This window comes from Cyprinodon variegatus, unplaced genomic scaffold (genome assembly GCF_000732505.1).
Source record: "Cyprinodon variegatus isolate N-32 unplaced genomic scaffold, C_variegatus-1.0 Scaffold67, whole genome shotgun sequence".
Lineage (NCBI taxonomy): Eukaryota > Metazoa > Chordata > Actinopteri > Cyprinodontiformes > Cyprinodontidae > Cyprinodon > Cyprinodon variegatus.
Genome location: NW_015150520.1, coordinates 983754 through 992612, shown reverse-complemented (window position 1 = coordinate 992612; position 8859 = coordinate 983754). Strand labels below are relative to the sequence as shown.

General features: G+C 38.1%; 1 protein-coding gene across 1 annotated transcript in view; it reads left to right on the top strand.

The window, feature by feature from the left end:
• The first annotated feature begins 1042 nt into the window (after positions 1–1042).
• LOC107083019 (regulator of G-protein signaling 8-like) overlaps positions 1043–8859 on the top strand; it is a 35250-nt gene continuing 27433 nt past the window's right edge. The window contains exon 1 of the mRNA XM_015371951.1: positions 1043–1179. The gene's annotated coding sequence lies outside the window, so the exon portion shown is untranslated. The remainder of the gene's footprint in view (positions 1180–8859) is intronic.

The following is an 8859-nucleotide window of genomic DNA, read 5'->3' as shown; positions in this document are numbered from 1 at the left end:
AGAGAATTCTTTAAATGTCAAAGTGTTAGTCACATTCAAAGAACTGTGTAACGCCCTTCCTAAAACACCTTCATTGGCTCCATAAAGCAGCATATTCACTTCAAGATCCTCCTCCACATTATAAAGCTCTAATTAACCTTGTATATTCATCTTATTAAAGTGCTGATGAATAAAATGTATTATAGTTATATATTATTATTATTATTATTATCATCATCCCAAAAAGGGAAAATATCCAATCTCTGAATGTGAATTCATATATCCAAGCTCATAATAATTGTAAAACTATGTGTTTTTAATCTAAATGGATTATGCACCCCAAATTGTCCAATTGTTCATTTCATGCAACAATATATTTTGTACGGACTCAAAATCAATATTTGATTTGACTGAATTACTATATATGTATTTTTTTTTATTTATCATCACTTTTTTCAGTTTTGCATTTGAATTACTAGTATAGCTTTATAATTTTTTTTTCAATTGCAGGGTATGTAAACTTTCAAGCACAACTGTATAGGTGCCAAGGACAATTTGTTTTTAATGGACATTTAGAAGTTTTTGGATTTGAAAATGTCCTCAGGTGGCAATTTATAGTCTGAAGGTTTTTTTTATGATATTCCATCCTTATTTAGCTAACAAGACAGAAATTAACAGGAAAAACGTTTTTTAAAAAATATACATATTTCTTTATTCTTCTCCAGATTTCTCCTAACAATTAACACCACTAGTAAAATAAATGTAGATATTTGCTTAATTTATCCATACATTTGTATTTGCAATTTTTCAAACACTACATCACTGAATAACATGCCTCCATCTCACAGATGTGCTCAGTTGTCCATAGAGATTTCCCCAAGCAAACAAAGCCCTTTCACCCTCTCTGACTCCTCACCCCCCACCCCCAACCCCATCCATCTCGCCTGCTCATGCTCTCCCTCTCTCTCTCTCTCTCTGTTCTCCCTTCAATTTCACACCAATCAGAGTGCAGCATGTAGCTCCCACTCACTGGAATCAGAAACACAAGATATCTTTAGTCTTGAGCTGCACAATTTAGTAATAATAACACAGCATTGGCTAGACAGTCTTTTTTCAGCCAAACCTTTTATTTTTTGATAGGGTAGTGATATAAAAGGAGAAGAACAGGGGGAAGCTGATCTCTCAACCGCTAGACTTAAGGTAAATGGTTTGTATTAAATTATTCTTTGGCACTGTTATGTAATAATTTTTTCAAACTAAACTGACAATGATTGGGGCTATGTGGGTTATCATTTAGGCTTCACAAGCTTGATTACTTTTGTCTTATTTACATGCATGATTACAGGAAATGTGTTGTCTTTACTACTGATATTGAAAAAGTTATAAAGCTGCATGTGCAGAAAACATTGTTGGTACTTTGTGATGAAGTTTTGTAAATCTACAGTACCTGTGCATGCAGCATGTCCACATTTCTGTATAAGAGGTTGTACATTTATATACAATGTTCTGTTACTACAATTAATCTTAAGATAACTTCATCCTTCTCATGTAATGCTGACTAACCGAGGGGTTTTTTATTTAATACCGTAAAAGACTGGCCAAGACTTACTCAAATGACAACTCGGGGCAATGTATACATTTTCATATCTCTACTCAGAACTTAAATGGTTAAATAATTCTTGCCTTATTGGCTCCTGAGTCCCTAATATCTTAATAACACATACCATTTATTAATTGAAATAACATTGAATGCTACCTCTGTTGTTAAATATCTCTTTCAGCAAGGAGCCACGTTTCCGATCACAAAAGTACCTATTCTGATTAATTCAAACTAATAAAAAAAAACTAAAAAACTTTTCTGGCCTCTAAAGAATGTACCTGCCTTAAACTTTGAGTTTGGTGATACACTACACACAAGTTAATGGTATTTATATACATTACCCAATTTTAAATTTTTACATTATGTCTACATTCAAACCTCATTTTGATTTAATCATATTGCTTATTTTCTAATAAATGATAGTGGTGTAATTCAATACAATTTAGAAGGACCACATACTGAATAAACCATGTAAAAAATTCTAATATAAAAAGTTGATACTTAATAATTCCTGGGCTTTTGCTATTGCACATATAACATCAATATGCATTGTTTTCCTGAAACCCTAGTTAGCCTCAGCAGAAGGTCACTTACACTGATTCTGGTACTATTGGAGAGGTGTTCCTTTTAAAAGTAAGATTTTCCTTTCCACACTCATTGCATGCATGCTTGATGTGAGGGATTGCTGCAGAGTCAATAATAAAATGCAAGTAAATGTCACCACATGCTGATGGTGTCCTACAAGTCAAATTCTCGATGCAATCAGCTTGTTTTCCTTAGATGCAAAGTTTTTATCACTCTGACTCGGTGACTGGGCCAACTTTCAGCCTGATGGTGCGTCGTGAGTCGTGTAGTGTACAGGGGGTTTCGAGCGGCGATCAGCCTCTCACGATCACCTCCCGATCAGAAATCGTGAGGTCGGGAGAATATCAAACATGTTGGATTTTCTCCCGACCATCGTGGGCAAATCGCTCAGGGCGCATGCGCAAAGAAGGATTGTTCTTTTTATTCTTTCTCTCAGATGTAAACACAGCAGAGTGGCAGGGATGCAATGAGTGAAATGCAGTTCTGTCTGTAAATTTGACAGAGCGTAGTAGCCACATTTGCTCAGCCATGTCTTTTTTTCCAAATATGTTGTAATCTTTTCTTTTTAGGACTTTCAGCACAAAATTGCACAAATTGACATGGCAGCGTAGTTCACTTTAGTGACCTTAATATCCCCCTTCTATTTGTTTGGCTTCAGGATAGAGAGCTACAGAGCAGCTCCATCTCACTGCGGAGCTCAGTCCGACATGGTTTTTAGACGTACAGTGTGAGCAGGTAGATTGCATGAGAGCGTTGGGCCGAGCATAAATCGTGAACTGTGAACTCACACTGTACGACTAAACCCTGCAGTTAATCGTACAGTGTGAGCAGCAGCTGCTTGCAACGAATGAAAAAAATTGCACAGTGTACGCCCGGCTTTAGCTCACCCTTCATAGTCCTCAACTTAACTGGAAAGACAATAGAGTTGAGTCATGGAATAACCACCTACTGTCAAACTGTCTACAGTCGACCGCCTCTCCAGTCTTATATTCTAAGCTGCTAAATGCATTAGACCTCACTAAGACCTTGTATTTATTACAGAGCCCTTAACTAGATCACTCTGAAAAATAAATATCAACTTCCTTATCTCTCAGCTGCTTTTGAACTGGTTCATGGTTCACATTTATTTAAGAAGTTGCATCTCTAAAACACCTACATTACCACCTCGGCAGAATTAGAGAAGGAGACAAATGGTATACTACAGTCAAGACCCTCCTAGGTAATTTTGAATATTTGGTAATGCCATTTGGTCTCACAAATGCAATTGCAGTTTTCCAGTCCCTTGCGAAATGATGTTTTCTCCACGACCTTATCCAAAAGCAAGATCCATGTGCGTTAAGTTCTCCTACGTCTTCTAGATAACCAAATCTTTGTCAAAGCCGAGAAGTGTGAGTTTCAATGTCAATCATCTTTTAGGGACACATTTTGAGAGCAGGCATTTGAAGACAGATTCAAGCCATTATCAAATAGGCTACTCCCGTGCAAGCAGCTACAACTTTTTTTTTAAGGTTTAGCATTTTCTACCGCATATTCATTACAAAATACACTCAAACTGCTCAAATTCCAAAAGAGCTTTTATTTAAATGTCTCAAGCAGAACAAAAAAAAAAAAGATTTTAAAGAGTGGCACCACTCATTGGGGGCTGAATGTGATGTTATTGTGTGGACTGTCCACAAGAATCTGGCCTATCTCCATGAAGCAAAACATCTGAAACCTAGACACTGGTCTCTGTTCTTTTCCCCTTTTAACTTGGTCATCATTTACCATCCAGACTCCTACAAACACCAAACCCAATGCTCTCTCTAGGCAATACCAGTTACCAGGCACTCAGTGTATCATTCAACTTTCCTGAGAACTGAGGGCATTATCATTGGAAATGAAAGATCTAGTCCTAAAGGCTCAGCGGTCTAAACCGGACCCTTTTATGTTCCTACTTCAAATAGGTCCCACCTCATTTACTGGGCACACAAGGCAAAATTCTCCTGCCATCCTGGAATAGACTGAACTCTTGTACTCCTTAGACAAAATTCTGGTGGTCTTGAATATGTAAGGTTGTTAGAAGCTGTGTTCTAACCTGTCCAGTGTGTGCCGGTAACAATAATATTCAGTTCTGGGCCCTTCTGCAATAACATCCAAAGAGGGTCTGATAAGGGGGAGGCCAAATCCAAAATAACACTTATTGTTTTGAGACCAGGCTGCACAGGAATGTTCCATCAGCGTTCAATCTTTTCTTGCTGGCTCCACATGGGGAATACAATATTCCAAATGTGTTGGGCTTTTACACCTTGAACCGAGCTTGCACATCCAAGATACTATCCCATCTCATCTTTGAGTTCAATCACTGCAGCCAGCCTGCAAGTCTTCCAGGAGTCCAGGGAGTATTCCACAAAGTATGTGCTGGCAAGACAGGAAGGGTGCCCTTTTCTCTGTCTTCTCGTTGAGAAAATTTGATCAATTGCATTGAGAGACCAGCTGACCAGATCCATTGTTTAAATCCAGGTGATATGAAGAGAGGGCTCAGAAAAGCAAGACGCAGGATCAGGGAGATATAGAGCAGCAGGAAAATGTGACCACCTCCTTCAAGAGACAGAACAAAAAACAAGCTTTATCACCTATGAACTGAGGTCTAAATCTTGATGTTTCCCTTGCATTAAAATTGCTATTTATAATTACATAGGAGTTGATACGCTTTGCAGAGGCAGACATATTTTGCGCTACGGCAGTGCAGAGCTGACAAAGTACTGTTTATAGAGATCGCCATTATCCTCCAATGAGACTTTGTCAAGTTAAGTCTATATGCTATTCTACACAGACTAATAAAACACTATTAAATTTATCTATTTAAATCTAAGTTGCTTTTTTATGAGCAGATTCACATCTTTCTCCTGCCCTCAGCCCATGTTGGATTTGGGCAGAGTGCCCCAAACAGGTGGACGATTCACATGGACAACAGAGGTAACGGGACACGGGGTATCAGTGTTAGGACACTGGGAGAGAGAGCTCCATAACCAGGATGAGTCAGCCAGCTATGCTGCCCCTCTGTGGCTAAGGAGCTGCAGGGGCAGAGGTGGCAACTTGCTGCTTGCTGCAGGTTGAGAGCTGAGGAGCACAGTGGTAGTGGTTCAATAAGCTTGGAGATGCCTGCCACATAACAGCACTGATGGTCCAGAAAAGGCAACAGTTGGCCCTGGCTAGCCAGAGATTAACTACGCAGGATAGAAGCCATACAGTGGAATATCAGAGTAGTCCGCTGGGCAGACAGAAGTCCGAATGCGGGATAATGTGGCTGTAGCTTACCTTGAGGAGGGCAGCATGCTATGAAAAGAGCCTGCCAGGGTGACGAAGTAGGAAGAGATGACAAGGCGCCAAGGCTAGGCTCTAGAGGCTAACTGCTGGAGATGGACAGAGGACCGCTGGGGTCAGAGGGCATAGTGATCGGCTGAGTGGGATGAGAGAAGGCATCTGATCTGTGTCTGTGATGGAGGTATGATATGAAACAGTCTTTCTAAGGCTACATTAAAACTGCATTTGTAAAATTCACTCACAAACCACTTAAGAGCACGTCCCTTCTTTATCCTTTGTAAACAATATTTTCTGTCTTATTTAAAAAAGCTTGTGTCTGTGCCCTCCTTCACTGAAACAGTGGTCAATTCAAGATACTTTCCTATGTCCTAATTTGTATACTTGTCAATGTACTTGAAACAACAGTATTGAAGAATTTATCCACTTGATGCTTATTTGATGCTAAATAAACCTTGTCATAACTTGGCAATATAGGTAAATTGGACATTACAGAAGCAATTTTGTACGACAGCCTCCGTATTGTTGGAGGAGTCAGTCAGTGGGGGGAGGGGCCATTCATTTTACTGCAGTTGGCCGTCTGACCGTTAGATGTTGCTGAAAATTACACATTCTAGCTTTAAGAGTGATATAAACAGTTTGTGAGGTCAAAATAAAGAAGCAATAGTGGAGGTGTGATTTTGTTGTTGTGTTCTGAGACATTTGATTAGTTGAAGAAATATCAAATTGTGAAATCAGATGCAAGATGTGCCTGTGCATTTGGGTTACTGTCTCTCTCACACTTAATACCAAACTTTGCTTTGTTCTGTAACTTTCTGGATCAAGTTACAGGGGCTCCTCTCTTGAAATACCTCCAATGTAAGCTGGGAGAAGACGCATCGTTTTTGAGCAGGTAATGTGACCTGGAAGAACTTATCGCTTTACGGCCACAGGCTCTTACAGTATATAGGGATTGAGCCTTGCTCAACAATTTTTCCGCTTACTCGGCTACTGGTCATAGCTGAGGCAAGGAAAAAAGTTTAACCCATCTGAGGAGGCTATAAAGAGAAAACATGAAAGGGGTCATGAGCAAGGAAAAACATGAGTAGATCTGAGAAAGTAGTTTGTTCGTTTGTGCAGGCTTAAAGAAGGAGCTGGATGTAAGACAGACTCTCTTTTCTCAACTTTATTATTAGACTGGTTATTTAACACTTTGCTCCTAGTATACAGTCACATATCTTAGTTATTTTTGTCGATGTTTAGTAGAAGCAAAATACGGGCAGTTACAGCTCTATCGCCCATAGTGGGCAAAACTTACACGGTGTGCCTTTAATGAGCAGTCTGTGAAGGAATATTCTGCTTTAGTTCAATTCTGTTTAATTTCAATTCAGTTTATTTGTAAAGCACCCATTTATCTTCCGTCTTCTCAAAGCACTTTGAAAAGACAATTCAAGCAGATTATAAGATTTGCCTTGTGTTATTGACTTGCAGGATATGCTGCTCCTGGTTGCACATATGGAAACATTTGCATTTTGTTGTTGATTCTACAGTATACCCAAACACCAAGCATGCATGCAGTGACAGTTGGGAAGAAAAACTCCCTTTTTTTGCCCCTTTTTTTCATGGCGATAATTAGAAATTATGTGCGAAACATGGATTTTTGTTGACGAAAACATGACGACTCATGGGTGTGAGTTTTTGTCAATGACATGATACGAAATAAAAACGTTAGCGGGTGGTCGGTCAGACGTTTAAAATGCATCATTGTGCTGTAATCTGTTAGACAAGCTTATCAGCCGTGCAGCTGTGTCTTGTTTGGTCATGCAGCACACCTGGCGTGCAAAGCTACACTTTCTGCATGACCACAGATGGATCATGGCAGTAGCGGCAGGGGTGAAAATAAACTCTCCTCTTCCAGCAGCGAGTCTGTGCTTTACAATCTTCACACGGATGGTTCGCTCTTATCAAAATGGCTCTTCCTGCTCTCGTTATTAATAAACTATTTTTGGCTGATCATCCTCTGTCAGACGTAAAATATCCTTTTGTCTAACATATCAAGATTTTATTTCTTCCAGCTCACAAGAGATGCTAAACCTTTTTTATTTTCAACCAAAAGGAATCCCTTAATTATATCCAAAGCAAATATTTAATTGCTTACTGTTTATTTTTGGATAAAGAGCCAGGTTAAAAGATATATAGATCTTTGAATATGTCTTTCTCATTTTTTATCGTTTCTATCTAATTAAATGTGATGTAAATGTTTCCTTATATTGTCATTAAAACGTTTCCTCTGTTTCCTTTAAATATTTCAACATTTTAGTTAGCATATTCATTCAATTTAGGTTCGGATTGTCATGACATTGCAAATTGAGTTATGTAGGCTCTCTCTGTATTACTTTTTTTTATACAGTATATATAAAAACCCTGACAATTTAAATATACTTTAACCCAGAGAATGCAAAAGTAGAAAGAAGAATGATTTTGTTCCTTTCTTTTTTGGAGCAATGAAGATTTTATTGTGTGCAATGCCTTATTAATATTTGCTTTGGGATGGAACCCTTATATGTCTAAAACCATTCCTTAATTGTACATTTTGTTAGCTTCTTTGTCTCTTATATTAACCAATATGATGTGTTGAACTAGATCTGCTATTTTCACAAATTTTGTGACACACTTTTGTATAAAGTAGGTCAATAATACATAAAAAAGTTTATTTGAATTCTATAAATCAAAGTGTTCTGTCCAACAGCAATGGTGAAGTGCACGGCAGCATTCTATACCCAGCAATTGTAGTATCTAGGCAAGAGCTGTCAGTCTGGTAAAGAATCTGGTTGGTATTCCAAGTTGTACAGCTTAACTTTTTTTAAGCAACATAAAACCGACTAAAACTACTCTAAAACATTTTTAAGTTTTAGTCGACTAAAACCGAATAAATTATCATATATTGTAATGACTAAAATGCGACTAAAACTAATAATAGTTTTCTTCCTGAACACTAAGACTAAATCTAAGATAGCTGTCAAAAACAACACTGCACTAAAAATTTCAATTACATTCTAATACACTAAAGATTCTATTATGTATATCCAAAGTTGTTAATTGCAGTGGCCAAGTTGTTACAGTAAAACCGGAACAGACCAGATAAAGGTACTATGATGATAAATAATAGAGAGAACAAAAGGGAAGGTGTGAAACTAACAAATAAAATGGGAGAATGGAGGAAGATAGAATGAAGCAGTTATGTGGCAGTCATCCCTATATCCTCCAGCAGCCTAAGCGTTTAGCAGCATAACTATAGAGATAGCTAGAACAGCCACTAGAACAGTCAACATTCCTATAACTCCTAGAACCACCAGAGGGGGGCATTTTGACATTAAAAAAGATATAGATGCCATTTAATTAAGTATTTTTTTTTT